This window comes from Akebia trifoliata, chromosome 2 (genome assembly GCF_017979445.1).
Source record: "Akebia trifoliata isolate Shusen 1 chromosome 2, ASM1797944v1, whole genome shotgun sequence".
Taxonomy (NCBI): domain Eukaryota; kingdom Viridiplantae; phylum Streptophyta; class Magnoliopsida; order Ranunculales; family Lardizabalaceae; genus Akebia; species Akebia trifoliata.
Window position 1 is genome coordinate 33,269,883 of NC_141376.1, and position 14,306 is coordinate 33,284,188.

At 36.4% G+C, this 14,306-nt stretch overlaps 1 protein-coding gene across 1 annotated transcript in view; it reads left to right on the plus strand.

Annotated features, from left to right (window-relative positions):
* Positions 1-14,306, plus strand: part of LOC147410196 (putative monogalactosyldiacylglycerol synthase 3, chloroplastic) — a 39,485-nt gene that overhangs the window by 13,595 nt on the left and 11,584 nt on the right. The window lies entirely within an intron of this gene.

A 14,306-nucleotide genomic window follows, 5' to 3' on the forward strand; every position in this document is an offset into this window, starting at 1 on the left:
AATCAAGTGAGACTGAAGTCAAAATTAAAGTCAATTAAGCAAGACTAAAGTCAAGATATTAAAAGTCAATCAATTAAGACTAAAGTCAAAACATTAAAAGTCAATCAAATAAGACCAAAAGTCATAATAGAATTATAATTGATTAATAACTCTATCTAATAAAGTTCTAACTTAAAAATAATTCTACCTAAAACAATTCTAATTAAAACACAATTCTACCTAAAATAAGTCTAACTAAAACACAACTCTAATTAAAAGATCTCTAATTAAACACTAACTCTATCCAAATCAACCCCTAAAAACATCTATAAATAGAAGTGCTCACACCCTATTTTCGTATCAAATCATAAACCCTAAGAGAAGTAAGTCTAGAAGCTCCCCTAGCCCCCCATAAACCCTAGTTTTGGAGCCCCAATTCCTTACCTAACATCCCTCCTTCAATTTTAGTCTAGAAAACACCTAAAATCCCTCCAAAAACACCCCCAAATCCGCAACAAACTTGAAGAGTTCAAATCCAAAAACAAGGAGATACCTTGATCTAGGAGATCCGAAGTCAAATCCGGAGACAGAGCGAAGCAAGGGAGTACAATACAAGGAGCTCTTTTTGTTAGATCTGAGGAAACAAAATCCTTGCTATCGGAAAGGTATGTAATTTTTTTATTTTTATCTAGGTTTTTAGTAATGTGATATATTTGGGAAATTAGTAGAGACCGGCTTTGGCCGGGCGGGGTTGGTGCCTAACACCTTCCAACCCCGTAACATGATCCCCGAATTCAGATTTTTTGTGGTAGATTAGTTCTTTTTATCCATGTTAGAGTCAGTTTGGTTCCTAGACCACAATAACTAGGTGGCGACTCCCAAACCTCAAGAGTCAAAAGCGGATCCGCGCACCCCGCGGATCGAGGGCGCTTTCAGATCTGCGCACCCCGTGGATCGATGGCGCTTTCAGATTCATAAAAACCTAATCTGAATATGGATAGCTTTAGATCCATTTCTGATCAAATCCATTTTATTCCTGTATCAGTTCCTAAAATTAATGTGCTACTCCTACCATCTATCGAACATTTCATGGTGTCTAAGCTTTAGAAAACAAACTACTTATATGGATCTTATCGACAAAATGAGCCATTGTTTTGAACAAAGATAAATGTAAACCTTATGCTATTTTCATCATCTTGATTTGATACACATTTGAAACCTAACATTGTTTATTAATCTAGATCAGGTTCTTACTTGAACATTAAAAAATCCAAAAGGTAATTTATACATTAGAGTTTTTCTTTCTTTCTTCCATATTAATCCAAAATAATTAGGAAAACAAAATAAACCTTAAAAATAATTCAAAGAGACAATAATCTACACACTGAAAGAGAGTAAAGCTAAAGCAGAGTATAAATTATTTCGAGACAAGTAGTAATAATAAACAAATAACCAAATTTCATAATCATGTCAACCAGTAGTGGTTATGTCAGTCAAGTAAATGAGTATTCAGATCAAATCTTATAGAACCACATTAACAGAATGCAACACTATCATACCAGTTCTAGAGGGTTGAATGCGCTTCTTGGCTTCTTCTAATATCTTATTAACCGATTCAATAGACTCCAAACAGATCTAGAACAATAGAGAAACAAATAGGCTTAGAATCATGAATAATTGATAGTTCAACATCAATCCAAATGGATCTGGAACAACAGAGAAACAAGCAGGCTTAGAATCATGAATAATTGATAGTTCAACATCAGGACCATCACTTGTTTGCATGTTTAACATTGCTGACATAGTGATATACATGACATTTTGAATACTGAGAATGAACATGTTTTCAAGCAGACCTTCCAATCAGGATAGCCCAAGTTTTTTAGCAGAGTAGGTGTGATCTTCCTACTAATATTTTCACGTGGCAAGCCATCTAATCCACCAGCTGTAGACACCCCATTTTTGCATCTGCCCAATTCGACAATTCGTCACCTGGTTGTTGTGAATTTCTAATGATGAACATAAAAGAACTCGAAGGCTTGTGAGTACTTCTTGATTCTTTCTGTTTTTAGTTTCTTTTCATCCCCCTACTCGTCACGACTCGACATAGAAATTTACGCACACTTAAGATCACTACATCTTATGCCTGACTTAACAAGCACGTAGGCATAGGTTCGCTACGCAGTTCGATAAGTTAGAGACCTCACTACGCTAGGAAAATATGACTTTGAGACTTAGAAATAATCACGTAGGAACTTAAAGAAATCTCACACTAAAATTTGTAAAAATCACCGAAATGACGAAAATACCCTTCATAAATTTTGAACCTTCAAAAAGTCTTGAAAGTACATCTATTGTACTCAGAATATGATTTCGAGTCTAACGGGATCCAAATCGATGAAAACAGAGAAATTTATTAAAAAAATCACAAAAATGACGAAAATACCCCTCATAGATTTTGGACCTCCGATCGAAAGTACCTCCATTGCACTCAGAATGTGATTTCAAATCTAACAGGACCCAAATCGATGAAAACAGAGAAATTTGAGGAAAATCTATAAAAAAAATCAATAAAATGACGAAAAGGCCCCTCATAAATTTTGAACCCCCAAAACATCTTGAAAGTACCTCCATTACACTCAGAATGTGATTTCGAGTCTAATAGGATCCAAACCAATGAAAATTGAGAAATTCAAGAAAAATCATCAAAAATTGTAAAAATGACTAAAACGTCCCTTAACATCCAACTCTAACATACAGACATTGATCCCTAGGAAAATAAAATTCAAATAAAAAAAATTAAAACTCAAATTGAAAATTAAACTAAAATTTAACTAAGATCTAATTAAAATCCAAAATTTAAATCAATTTAAAATTGTAAAATCAAATTAAATTTCAATTAAAATACAAAATAAAAAATACATTTAAATTAAAAATCAATAAACCGATTAAAATACAAAATCAAAATCAAAATCAAATTAAAAATCAAGTTAATTCAACCAATCAAAATGCAAAATTGAATTAAAATTTTAAAATCAATCAACCAAATCGACTAATCAAAGTGCAATCAACAAATTAAAATACATTTAACCGGCCAATTAAAATTTAAAGTCAATTTAAAATTAAAATTTAAATTAATCAACCCGTTCAGAATTTAAATTAAAAATTAAACTCAAATTAAACAATTAAAACTCCAATCGAGATTCAAAACGAACCAAATTGGAATTAAACCAACCTAAATTGAAATCCAAAAAAATTGACAAATCCAAAATTCAAATTCAAATAAAAAATCAATCAATCACAACTCATTAGCGAGAAGTTATCGTAGTATAAGTAGCGTGGGATCACCACCTCTCATTCTCCAAAATAAAAAAATAAAAATAAAAAAAAAGAGAAAAATAAAACGTGGGCACTCTCCAACTCCCCTATCTTCTTTTCTCCAATGTCTCTAACTCCTCCTTATAACCACCCATGTTCTCCTCTCACTCTCCCATTTCTCCCCTCTCTCCCTTTCTCACGATTTTTGGGGAGAACCACTATAAAAGGAAAAGGCAAGGGTCTATTGAATGGGACTCTAGCTGTAGACACCTCATTTTTGCACTCGCTTAATTAATCAACTCGTCAACCCGATCGCAATGGTTCCCAATGATGGATGTTATTTTCATTGCTTTACTTTGTTACCAGATGTGTTTCAGAAATCCGAATAAGGTATCTCGAACTGACAAAACCTTAGAACCACGCTACGCTAGGAAAATACGACCCCAGAAACATAGAATTCATCTTGCAGACCAAAAAGAAGCTTTACGATGAAAATCACTAAAAAATTGATCAAATTATCAAAATACCCCTAACATCAAAACAACCCTAGAGCCTACGTTACGATTAGGAAAACTCATTCAAATACATAAAACAACAAATCGAAATCAAATAAATTATTTTGTCAATTTTAACAGAATTTAATAAAATTACGAAAATGCCCCTCATAAAGTTCACGATCATTTCACACAAAAAAACTTCATAAATGACACAAACCAATAGTTCCATTGAATTCCTTATGAAAAATTGATTCTAAAACATCCTAGAATATTAAAAACTGATTTAAAACGTGAAAAGTCCTCTCCGGGGGCAAACGATAATTTCACAATTTTCATAATTAAAATTTTTGAAATTAATAAATAAAATATTAAATAATTAAAGTGAAACATTAATGAAATTAATTTAAAATTTTGAACTAAAAAAATCGATCATTCAGGCTCTCATGAAAAATTGTTGAGGGTTCGTAAGATATTTCTTTAAGGACCCCTCCATTTGGGGGTCCAAAGAATTAAAGATATAATAGAGGGGGGTGCTCCAAATTCTCCTAAAAATAATAAACCCTAATCAAACCCTAATTCTCCTAAAAAACTTAATAAATAGAAGCCTCCACACCCTATTTTTGTATTAAAAAAAATCCTAGGAAAAGTAGGTAAATAAGCCTCCACAACCTCTCCAAAACCCTAATTTTGGAGCCTCAACTCCTTACCTAACACCCCTGCTCTGATTTTAGCCTAAAAAACACCCAAAAACCTCTCAAAAACATCCCAAAATTTTACAACAAATTCGAAGCACTCAGATCCAAGAAGGATATACCTTACCTCAGAGATCAGAAATTAGATCCGGAGATAGAACGAAGTAAGGAATACGGTACAAGGAGCCGTTTTCACCAGATCTGAGGGAATAACACTTTTGCAGATCGAAGGTAAGTTTCTTTTTTATTATTATTTTTAATCTAGGTTTGTCATTAGCGATGTAGATTTATTTGGGATAAGTAGAGACCGGCAATGGCCGGGCGGGGTTGGTGCCTAACACCTTCCAACCCCGTAACATGATCCCCGGATTTAGATTTTCTGTAGTAGATTAGTTCATTATCCGTTTTAGAGTCAGTTTGGTTCCTAGACCATAATAACTAGGTGGTGACTCCCAAACCTCAAGGGTAAAAAGTGGATCCGCACACCCCGCGGATCGAGGGCGCTTTCAGTGGCGACTTCACTGGGGCCATTGACTATCAAACTTGAAAAACCCCAAGTATGGGAATATTGCCATTGACCTAATTTTTATTTTATTTGTTTTTGTTTTTTTTTGCTCTCTTTCTTTTCTATTTAATTTTTAGTTAATTTCTTATTATTGTCAGGTTACCATTTTTTGTACATTTATTTGTTGACCAAATCATTAATTTCTGTTTAATTCTGGGTACGTTAATGTGGTATATTTTTTTTATAATTCGATCGAGAGTCACTTAGGATGACTTTAAATAATATTAAATTTCAAAGAATAATGTTATTGAGGGCAGAATAATGATGATGGAATAATGAAACAAAAAAAAAGAGTTTTTCTTTATTTTTTTTCATTTTTTTTTTATTTTTATTTTTTTAGGTAAGACATGCTGCCTATGGACAGCAAATAAAAAGAAGTAAAAAATAAAAATAAAAAAGAGTTTTCTTTGAGTTTCTGCCGGCTGCAACTCTTAGTGGTGTGTCCATAGTACAAGCCGATTAAAGCTTCTAAAACTCAACTATTTTAAATGGGGTGTCTTAAGTAAAAAAAACCTTTTTATTTTTTTTCTTTTAATTAGTTATTTCCAATGTCTTCTTCCCCATTCGACTCTATCAATCTCGACAGAGAGTTCTGCTGCTCAAAGGGTTCCAAACTCCATATGTTGATTTATAAAGCTCGAACGATCTAGATATTAGTTATTTTGGGATTGTCTTAGTCCTCTACTTCGCGACCGAACGAGAAAGTGGTGAACGAACGGACTGGTATGGGGCACTGTTTTCTGATTACTGCGCATCTTCTTCACTCAAAAATCGTCTCATGTCTCGATTTTAGTGGCTGTTCTTGTAAGAAAGGTACTTCTGATCTCGATCTCGAACGTGAAGATCTTTGTGAAGATTGGTTGAATCTCGGTTTCTCACTCTCTTTCTTTCAAATAAAAGTCTCCAATCACCAACAGAGAAGCTCATAAAGAAATTTCTTCATCTCAGTGCTAAAATGGCGAATAATTCATCGATAAATTCCATGGGTTTCCATTATAGGCTACAACTATGTTTTTTTCCTTCTTTCTCTCGTTTCTATTCTTCACACCTTGCTCGCTGGATGCTTCTGATTTACCAATGGGTTGTGTAAAAATAGATTACATTGAAGGTTCTGATTTTCATGTTGAGTAGGCTCATTCATTTGTTTACCTTCGAATTAGATTCAATCGGTCGTTATTCATTGGACTGCACCCAAAAGCTGATTTCCAATTTGCAGTGGTTAAGTTCGAATTTTCTTGATGGCAGTAACATGTAATTTCTTTCATAAAATTATTTTTAGTTTTTTTGTTTTTTTTTTTAAAAAAAGGATAAAAATGAAAGATTTAAAGGTTTTTTTTTTAAAAAAAAGAAGAAAGCAAATCAATTTTTTAATGTTGTCAACAGCAACATATGTTTGTCTTTTGGTTTTGTTTTGTTTTCTAATTTTCTTTTGATTAGGCTCAAATTTTTTTTAAAAATAAAAAATAAAAAATAAAAACATCATCTTTATCTCATCAATCATTATTATACCCTCAATTCGATATCCTTTAAAATTTTGATTTATTTAGGATCACTCAAAACAACCTTTGATTGGACTATGAAAGTCACAAAATTGTGCCTATTGCAGTGATCGGATCCAATTCATTATCATATGCCATTAATTAATTTGCCATGATCGATGAATGAAGGTGATGTGCATGTTTAATCAGACTATATTAGTTTATGTTAATCAACATGCCATAATCTTATTGGAGATACATATTTGATGTTGATCATAACGTTGATGTGATGGAATGTGATTGGATTGGTGTTTAATATCCATATGATATCAATGCTGTAATGGTTTAATTGGACCCATGGGCCCATTTGTTTGAAAAAGGTCCCGGGCACACCCCACCTTGTTTTGCACACATCGCATGCACGTTTACTGTTTTACTCACTTACACGTCCCATATAGCCAACGTGGCACTAGTGCGTGGCCCGATCTCTTCGGAGATGCGAAGTCATTCACGAAAACCACAACTCCAGTCACGTACCTTAGGGTATATCGAACTGGGGCATCAATACCGTCTGATCAGGTGATTCTGAGAAGTATATTGATGCACCCAGGCTGGAGCGACCTGAGACTTTGACCTATTGTAAGCCACACAGTCACATCTCCCGATTGCCAACGTAGTACTAGTACGTGGTCAGTCCCCTCGTGGGATGCCAAACCATTTATGAAAGCTACAACTCTTGACTCGTACCCTAAAAGCGCCCTCGATCCGCGGGGTGCGCAGATTCGCTTTTGACCCTTGAGGTTTGGGAGTCGCCACCTAGTTATTACGGTCTAGGAACCGATCAATGACTCTAAACGGATAAAAACTAATCTAAAACAAAAAAAAACTGAATTCGGGGATCAAGTTACGGGGTTGGAAGGTGTTAGGCACCAACCCCCGCCCGGCCAAAGCCGGTCTCTACTAAATTCCACAAGTAAATTACATTGCTAAAACCTAGATAAGAAAATAAATAAAAATAAAAGATTTACCTTTCCGATGGCAAGGACTTGGTTCCCTCAGATCTGACAAAAAGAACTCCTTGTACCGTGCTCCCTTACTTCGTTCTGCTTCCGGATTTGACTTCGGATCTCCGAGGCAAGGTATCTCCTTGTTTTTGAATCTGAACTCTTCAATTTCGTTGCGGATTTGGGGGTGTTTTTAGAAGGCTTTTGGGTGTTTTCTAGACTAAAATTGAAGGAGGGATGTTAGCTAAGGAGTTGGGGCTCTAAAACGAGGGTTTATGAGGGGCTAGGGGAGCTTCTAGACCTACTTCTCTTAGGGTTTATGATTTGATACGAAAATAGGGTGTGAGCACCTCTATTTATAGATTTTTTTAGGGGTTGATTTGGATAGAGTTAGTGTTTAATTAGAGATCTTTTAATTAGAGTTGTGTTTTAGTTTGACTTGTTTAAGGTAGAATTGTGTTTTAATTAAAATTGTTTTAGGTAGAATTGTGTTTTAATTCAAATTGTTTTAGGTAGAATTGTGTTTTAATTCAAATTATTTTAGGTAGAATTGTTTTTAAGTTAGAACTCTATTAAATAGAGTTATTATTTAATTAGAGTTCTATTATGACTTTTGGTCTTATTTGATTGACTTTTAATGTTTTGACTTTAGTCTTAATTGATTGACTTTTAATAACTTGACTTTAGTCTTGCTTAATTGATTTTAATTTTGACTTCAGTCTCACTTGATTGACTTTAATACATTGACTTTAGTCTTGCTTGATTTACTTTTGGTTTTTGGAGAACCCCTTCCATTATTTCTTTAATTCTTTGGACCCCCAAATGGAGGGGTCCTTAAAGAAATATCTCACGAACCCTCAACAATTTTGCCTGAGAGCCCGATTGATCGATTTTTTAGGTTCAAAATTTTAAATTAATTTCATTAATGTTTAAATTTAATTATTTCATATTTTATTCATTAATTTCGAAATTTTTTATCATGAAAATTGTGAAATTACCGTTTTGCCCCCGGAGAGGACTTTTCACATTTTAAGTCAGTTTTTGATGTTCTAGGATATTTTAGAATCAGTTTTTCGTAAGGAATTCAATGGAAATGTTGGTTTGTATCCTTTATGAAAATTTTTATGTGAAATGATTGTGAACTTTATGAGGGGCATTTTCGTAATTTTGTCAAATTCTGTTAAAATTGGTGAAATGATCTATTTGGTTCCGATTTGTTATTTTATGTGTTCGAGAGAGTTTTCCTAAGCGTAACGTAGGCTCTAGGGTTGTTTTGATGTTAGGGGTATTTTGATAATTTGGTCAATTTTTTAGTGCTTTTTATCGTGAAGCTTCTTTTTGGTCTGCAAGATGATGATTTCTAGGTTTCTAGGGTCGTATTTTCCTAGCGTAGCGTGGTTTCTAAGGTTTTGTCAATTCGAGATACCTCATCTGGATTTCTAAAACAAATCTGGTAACAAAGTAAAGCAATGGAATACACATCCATCATTGGGAATCCTTGCGATCGGGTTGACGAGTTGATTAATCAGGCGGATGCAAAAATGGGGTGTCTACAGATGCCCCTCTTTGGCAGAGGGTTGAAGCAAACTAGATAGCAAATCTATTTTGGTAGATAGTGCGATATCTGAATGCCAAAGCTAGTGACAGTTCATTTTGCAGCCTGATTTAGCATTTCGTCAAGGTGTTCGGATCCTTGAGGGTAAAGCTCTCCCCAAATTAAAAGGTTGTCAGGTCCTTGAGCGCAAACTCTCACTGACAGTGTCAGATCCTTGAATTTTAGAGAATTCTCCCTGACTAAAAGAACAAATGTGCAAGTGTGTGCATTGTGAAAATTGAGTAAAACCTGAGCATAAATTGAGCATAGACTGAGCATAAACTGGGCATAATTTGAGTAAAATTTTGAGAAAACCCTCGACGATAACTGAGCAAAATCCAAGATAACCCTTGGCGGCATCTGAGCAAAATCCAAGATAACCCTTGGCGGAAATTGAGCAAAATCCAAGATAACCCTTGGCGGCAACTGAGCAAAATCCAAGATAACCCTTGGCGTAGACTGAGCAAAATCCAAGATAACCCTTGGCGGCAACTGAGCAAAATCCAAGATAACCCTTGGCGGAAACTGAGCAAAATCCAAGATAACCCTTGGCGGCAACTGAGTAAAATCCAAGATAACCCTTTGCGGAGACTGAACAAAATCCAAGATAACCCTTGGCGGAGACTGAGCAAAATTGGCAAAGGAATGAATGAATTTTGGAGAAAACTGATTAGAACGAATCGGAGAACGAATAAATCTGGAAGATAATGAATCTGGAAGAGAAATGATTGATTCCAAGAATGATTGAATCTGGAAAAGAATCTGGAGAACGAAAGAATGTTATATCTCCTATGTGAGATCCAATATGCTTTTGTTTGAACCTCAAGGATTTATCAAAAAGTTTTATGAATTTAAAACCTGAGTTTTTATTTCTTTTGAACCTCAAAAGTTTTTCGAAAGAACTGTTATCAAGAGGGTAACCTTAACTTTGGGGTTCCTATTATTTTTTAGGATTAACATTGCTCGAAGACAAAATGCCCCTAGTTTGACAATGACCATGGCCTTGAAAATAATTGAACACATCATAAAAAAATGCCCCTAGTATAAGGGGGAAAAGTAACACTAACAAAAGAAAGAAAATGCCCCTTGTATGAAGGTTTGAAATAATTGATTACCACAAGCGCAAAAAAGACTCAACTTTTAATTTTGATTAATTTTATTGAAGGTTTTGAGTCAGGCTCAAGAGTACAAAATTATTTCCTTTCGAGACTCATCATAGAATTCACCCTTATCTCCCTTGGTTCACTTGGGGTAGTAAACATTTTCAGATCGATCGTAGACAAGATACTTGGGGCTTCTGAGTCTATGCCTGGTTTAAGCTAAGTATTGAACTTGATTATTCGGACTTCTGATGTTTCAGCTCGGACCGCTCTCAGCTTGGGATTTTCTTCTGTTTTTCTTTGTTGCTCTAACTTTTGCCTAGATCGCCTTTTCAGGTTTTCAATCTAGCGAGCTTGCTCTAGCTTTTGCCTAGATCGCCTTTTCAGGTTTTCAACTAGCGAGCTCTCTTTTTTTCTTTGCTCTGATTGTTGCCAAAGTTGTCCTTTCAGATTTTCAACCTTGCGAGCTTGCCTTAATTTTTGCCTAAGTCGCCCTTTTCGGGTTTTCAACTTAGCAGGCTTCATCATTTTTTATCTTTTTCTTCTCTTCTGAACTTCTGGAGTCGCTGTCTAATCATGCTTTGCTATCTTCCTTGACTTCTCGTACGGTACTTAGGAGGACTTTTATAGGTAAGCTTGGGACTGGGTATAAAAAGAAAGGAATTTTGAGGCTCAAAAACCCAAATGCCCCTTGTGTGGCATTTCCTTTTAAATTATTTCTTTTTCTTTAAATTTTCTTTCCCACTTTGACAATTTTTTTTTGAATTTTTTCTTGATTTTATTTTGTTGTGTGGGAAATATATTTTTTTATTTTGATGTGGTCGGGCCTGAAGTAACTTCTCAGGTTGCCTACGTACCCCAGAATTTTGGGATCAGACCAAAACGTAGTTCGAATTTTCCCTCCCCTAGGTTAGGTGATCAGGCTAAGAAATAAAAGGCACAAATTTTTTTTTTGTTGAAAGGACTGCAAAGGGCTGAGAAAAGAGATAATGAACTGGGTAGCAAGGAAATTGATTCGGCCAAAGATGGCCTCCTTAAATGTAGTACCGTTTGATTTGGTCAAGGTTGGTTGGTTCTGGTAACTCAGTTCCATCATGATCTTGAAGTCTGACAGCTTTTCCTGGTAATATTTCTTTGATGATGAATGGACCTCCCCAATTTGGTTTGAACTTTCCCCTGGGATCAAAAATAGGTGCCCTATTTTCTTTGAGTACTAAATCCCCGATTTGTAAGTGACGGGCCTTGATTTTCTTGTCAAACGCACGGGCGACTCTTCTTTGATAAGCTTGCACGTGATACAACGCTCTCAGTCATTTTTCTTCGATTAAATTCAACTCTTCATACCGTTGGCGAACCCAGTCTGCTTCTGACAACTGACTTTCTAACAGAACCCTGAGAGATGGAATCTCCATTTCAACTAGCAAGACTGCTTCCATGCCATACACTAAGGAGTAGCTCCAGTGGAGGATCGAATTGAGGTTCGATATGCCCATAATGCAAATGGCAGTTTTTCTGACCAATCTCGATGTGATTGACACATTTTCCTAAGGATAGTCTTAATATTCTTATTTGCTGCTTCGACTGCTCCATTAGTCTGAGGTCGGTAAGGAGATGATTTATGGTGTGAGATTTTAAACTTTGAACACAATTTGATAACCTCAGCTTTGAAGTGTGACCCGTTATCAGAGATCAACTCTGAAGGTACCCCATATCGACTAATGATGTTCGTTTGAATAAACTTTGCAACTCGAGACGTAGTGAGGACAGCATAAGAGGCAGCTTCAACCCATTTGGTAAAATAATCGATGGCAACCAGAATGTATTCGTGCCCGTTCGATGCCTTAGGTGATATTTTACCAATAATGTCAATTTCCCAGATTGAGAAAGGCAATGGTGAGGTCAGACCCACTAATTGAGATGGTGGTACATGTATCAGGTTCGCATGTATTTGGCATTTATGACAGGTTTTGACCATGTGATGACAATCTGTTTCCATCGTGGGCCAGTAGTATCCTTGTTTCATAATCTTCTTAGCTAACATTTTCCCACTCATGTGAGGGCCACATTCTCTAGAATGTAGTTCAATCATTATCTGCTCAGCTTGATCTTCATCAACACACGACAAGTGAATCCCATCATAAGATCTTTTGTATAAGCTTCCTGCGCACAGGATAAATTGAGAAGTTAATCTTAGTAGGGTCTGTTGTTCTTTCCTCGATGCTTCTTCCGGGAATTCTTGTTTTTCCAACACTTTCTTTATGTCTGTGTACCATGACTTTCCATCGGGTAGTCGAGTAGCAATGTTGATTTGATGGCAGTACTCGGGTTTATTTTTGACTTCAACCGTGATTGGCCTTAATTCCATGCCAGGAGGCAAATGGATCATTGAAGATAAAGTTGCTAAGGAGTCAGCAAATTTGTTATCCTCCCTTGACAAGTGCTGGAATAGGATTGCTTTAAACTTACTGACTAAGTTTAGCAAATACTCATGATAGGGTTTCAACTTTTCATCCCTAGTCTTCCATTCTTCCAATGACTGATGTATGACCAAGGCCGAATCCCCGAAAACCTCAATTTCTGTAATGCCCAGGTTCAAAGCAGCTTCGAGCCCTGCGATGCACGCCTCATATTCAGCCGTGTTATTAGTGTTCGAGAAAGCTAACTTAATAGCGATAGGAATATGACACCCTTCTGGAGATAACAAGACTGCCCCTATTCCATACCCATTTTGATTGGCCGCTCCATCAAAGTATAACTGCCATGTTTGGTTCTGCGGTTCTTCCTTAACGTGCAAGATGTTCTCATCTGGGAATTGATCGACATGCCTTACTCCTACTATAGGGTGATCCGCCAAGTATTCTGCTACAGCTCTCCCCTTGATGGATTTCTGTGTAACATGCGTGATGTCAAACTCTGACAGCAATAGTAACCATCGCGCGGTTCTCCCTGTTAACGCTGGTTTCTCAAAAAGATACTTGAGAGGATCCATCCGAGATAACAGGATAATTGAATGAGACAGCATATAATGTCGGAGTCTCTGAGTAGCCCATACCAATGCTAAGCAGGTTTTCTCCAAGGATGAATATTTTCGTTCATATTCTAACATCTTCTTGCTGATGTAGTAGATGGCCCTTTCTTTGCGAGTATCTTTGTCATACTGTGCAAGCATGCATCCCATAGCTTCTTCTGTGACTGACAAATAAAGAAGGAGTGGTTCACCCGGTGTAGGTGGGACCAAGATAGGTGGATTTAAGAGATACTCCTTGACTTGGTCGAAAGCCTTTTGACATTGCTCATTCCAAACTGTTGGTTCATTCTTCTTAAGAAGCTTGAAAATAGGTTCGCAGACGTTGGTGAGTTGAGCGATGAACCTGCTAACATACTGGATTCTACCCAGAAAACCTCGAATCTGCTTTTCAGAAGTTACTCCAAATACACATTTCTGTGGGTTGAGGCGGAGTTGGTACTTTTGAATCCTTGTGAGAAACTTTTCTAACGCAGTAACATGCCCTAGTCGTTCTTTGGATTTGACTATCATATCATCTACATAGACTTCGACCTCTTTGTGTATCATGTCATGTAGTAAAGTCGTGGCTGCTCTTTGATAGGTAGCTCCGGCGTTCTTCAAACCAAAAGGCATGACCTTGTAGCAGAAGGTCCCCCACTGCGTGATGAACGACGTCTTTTGCATATCTCGAGGATCCATCTTTATCTGATTGTACCCTGAAAACCCATCCATGAAGGACAACAACGCGTGTCCTGCTGTACTGTCTACTAGAACATCTATGTGTGGCAAAGGGAAACTATCCTTTGGGCTTGCTTTGTTTAAGTCTCTAAAATCCACACACATTCTAACTTTTCCATCCTTTTTCGGCACCGGGACAACATTGGCAATCCACTCAGGGTATTCTACCACTTCCAAAAATCCAGCGTTAATCTGCTTCGTAACTTCTTCTTTGATTTTCAAAGCCCATTCCGGCTTCATACGTCGAAGTTTCTGTTTGATTGGTCGAGCATCAGGATATAACGGAATCCGATGTTGGACAATATCTGTGCTTACTCCCGGCATATCCTCGTAA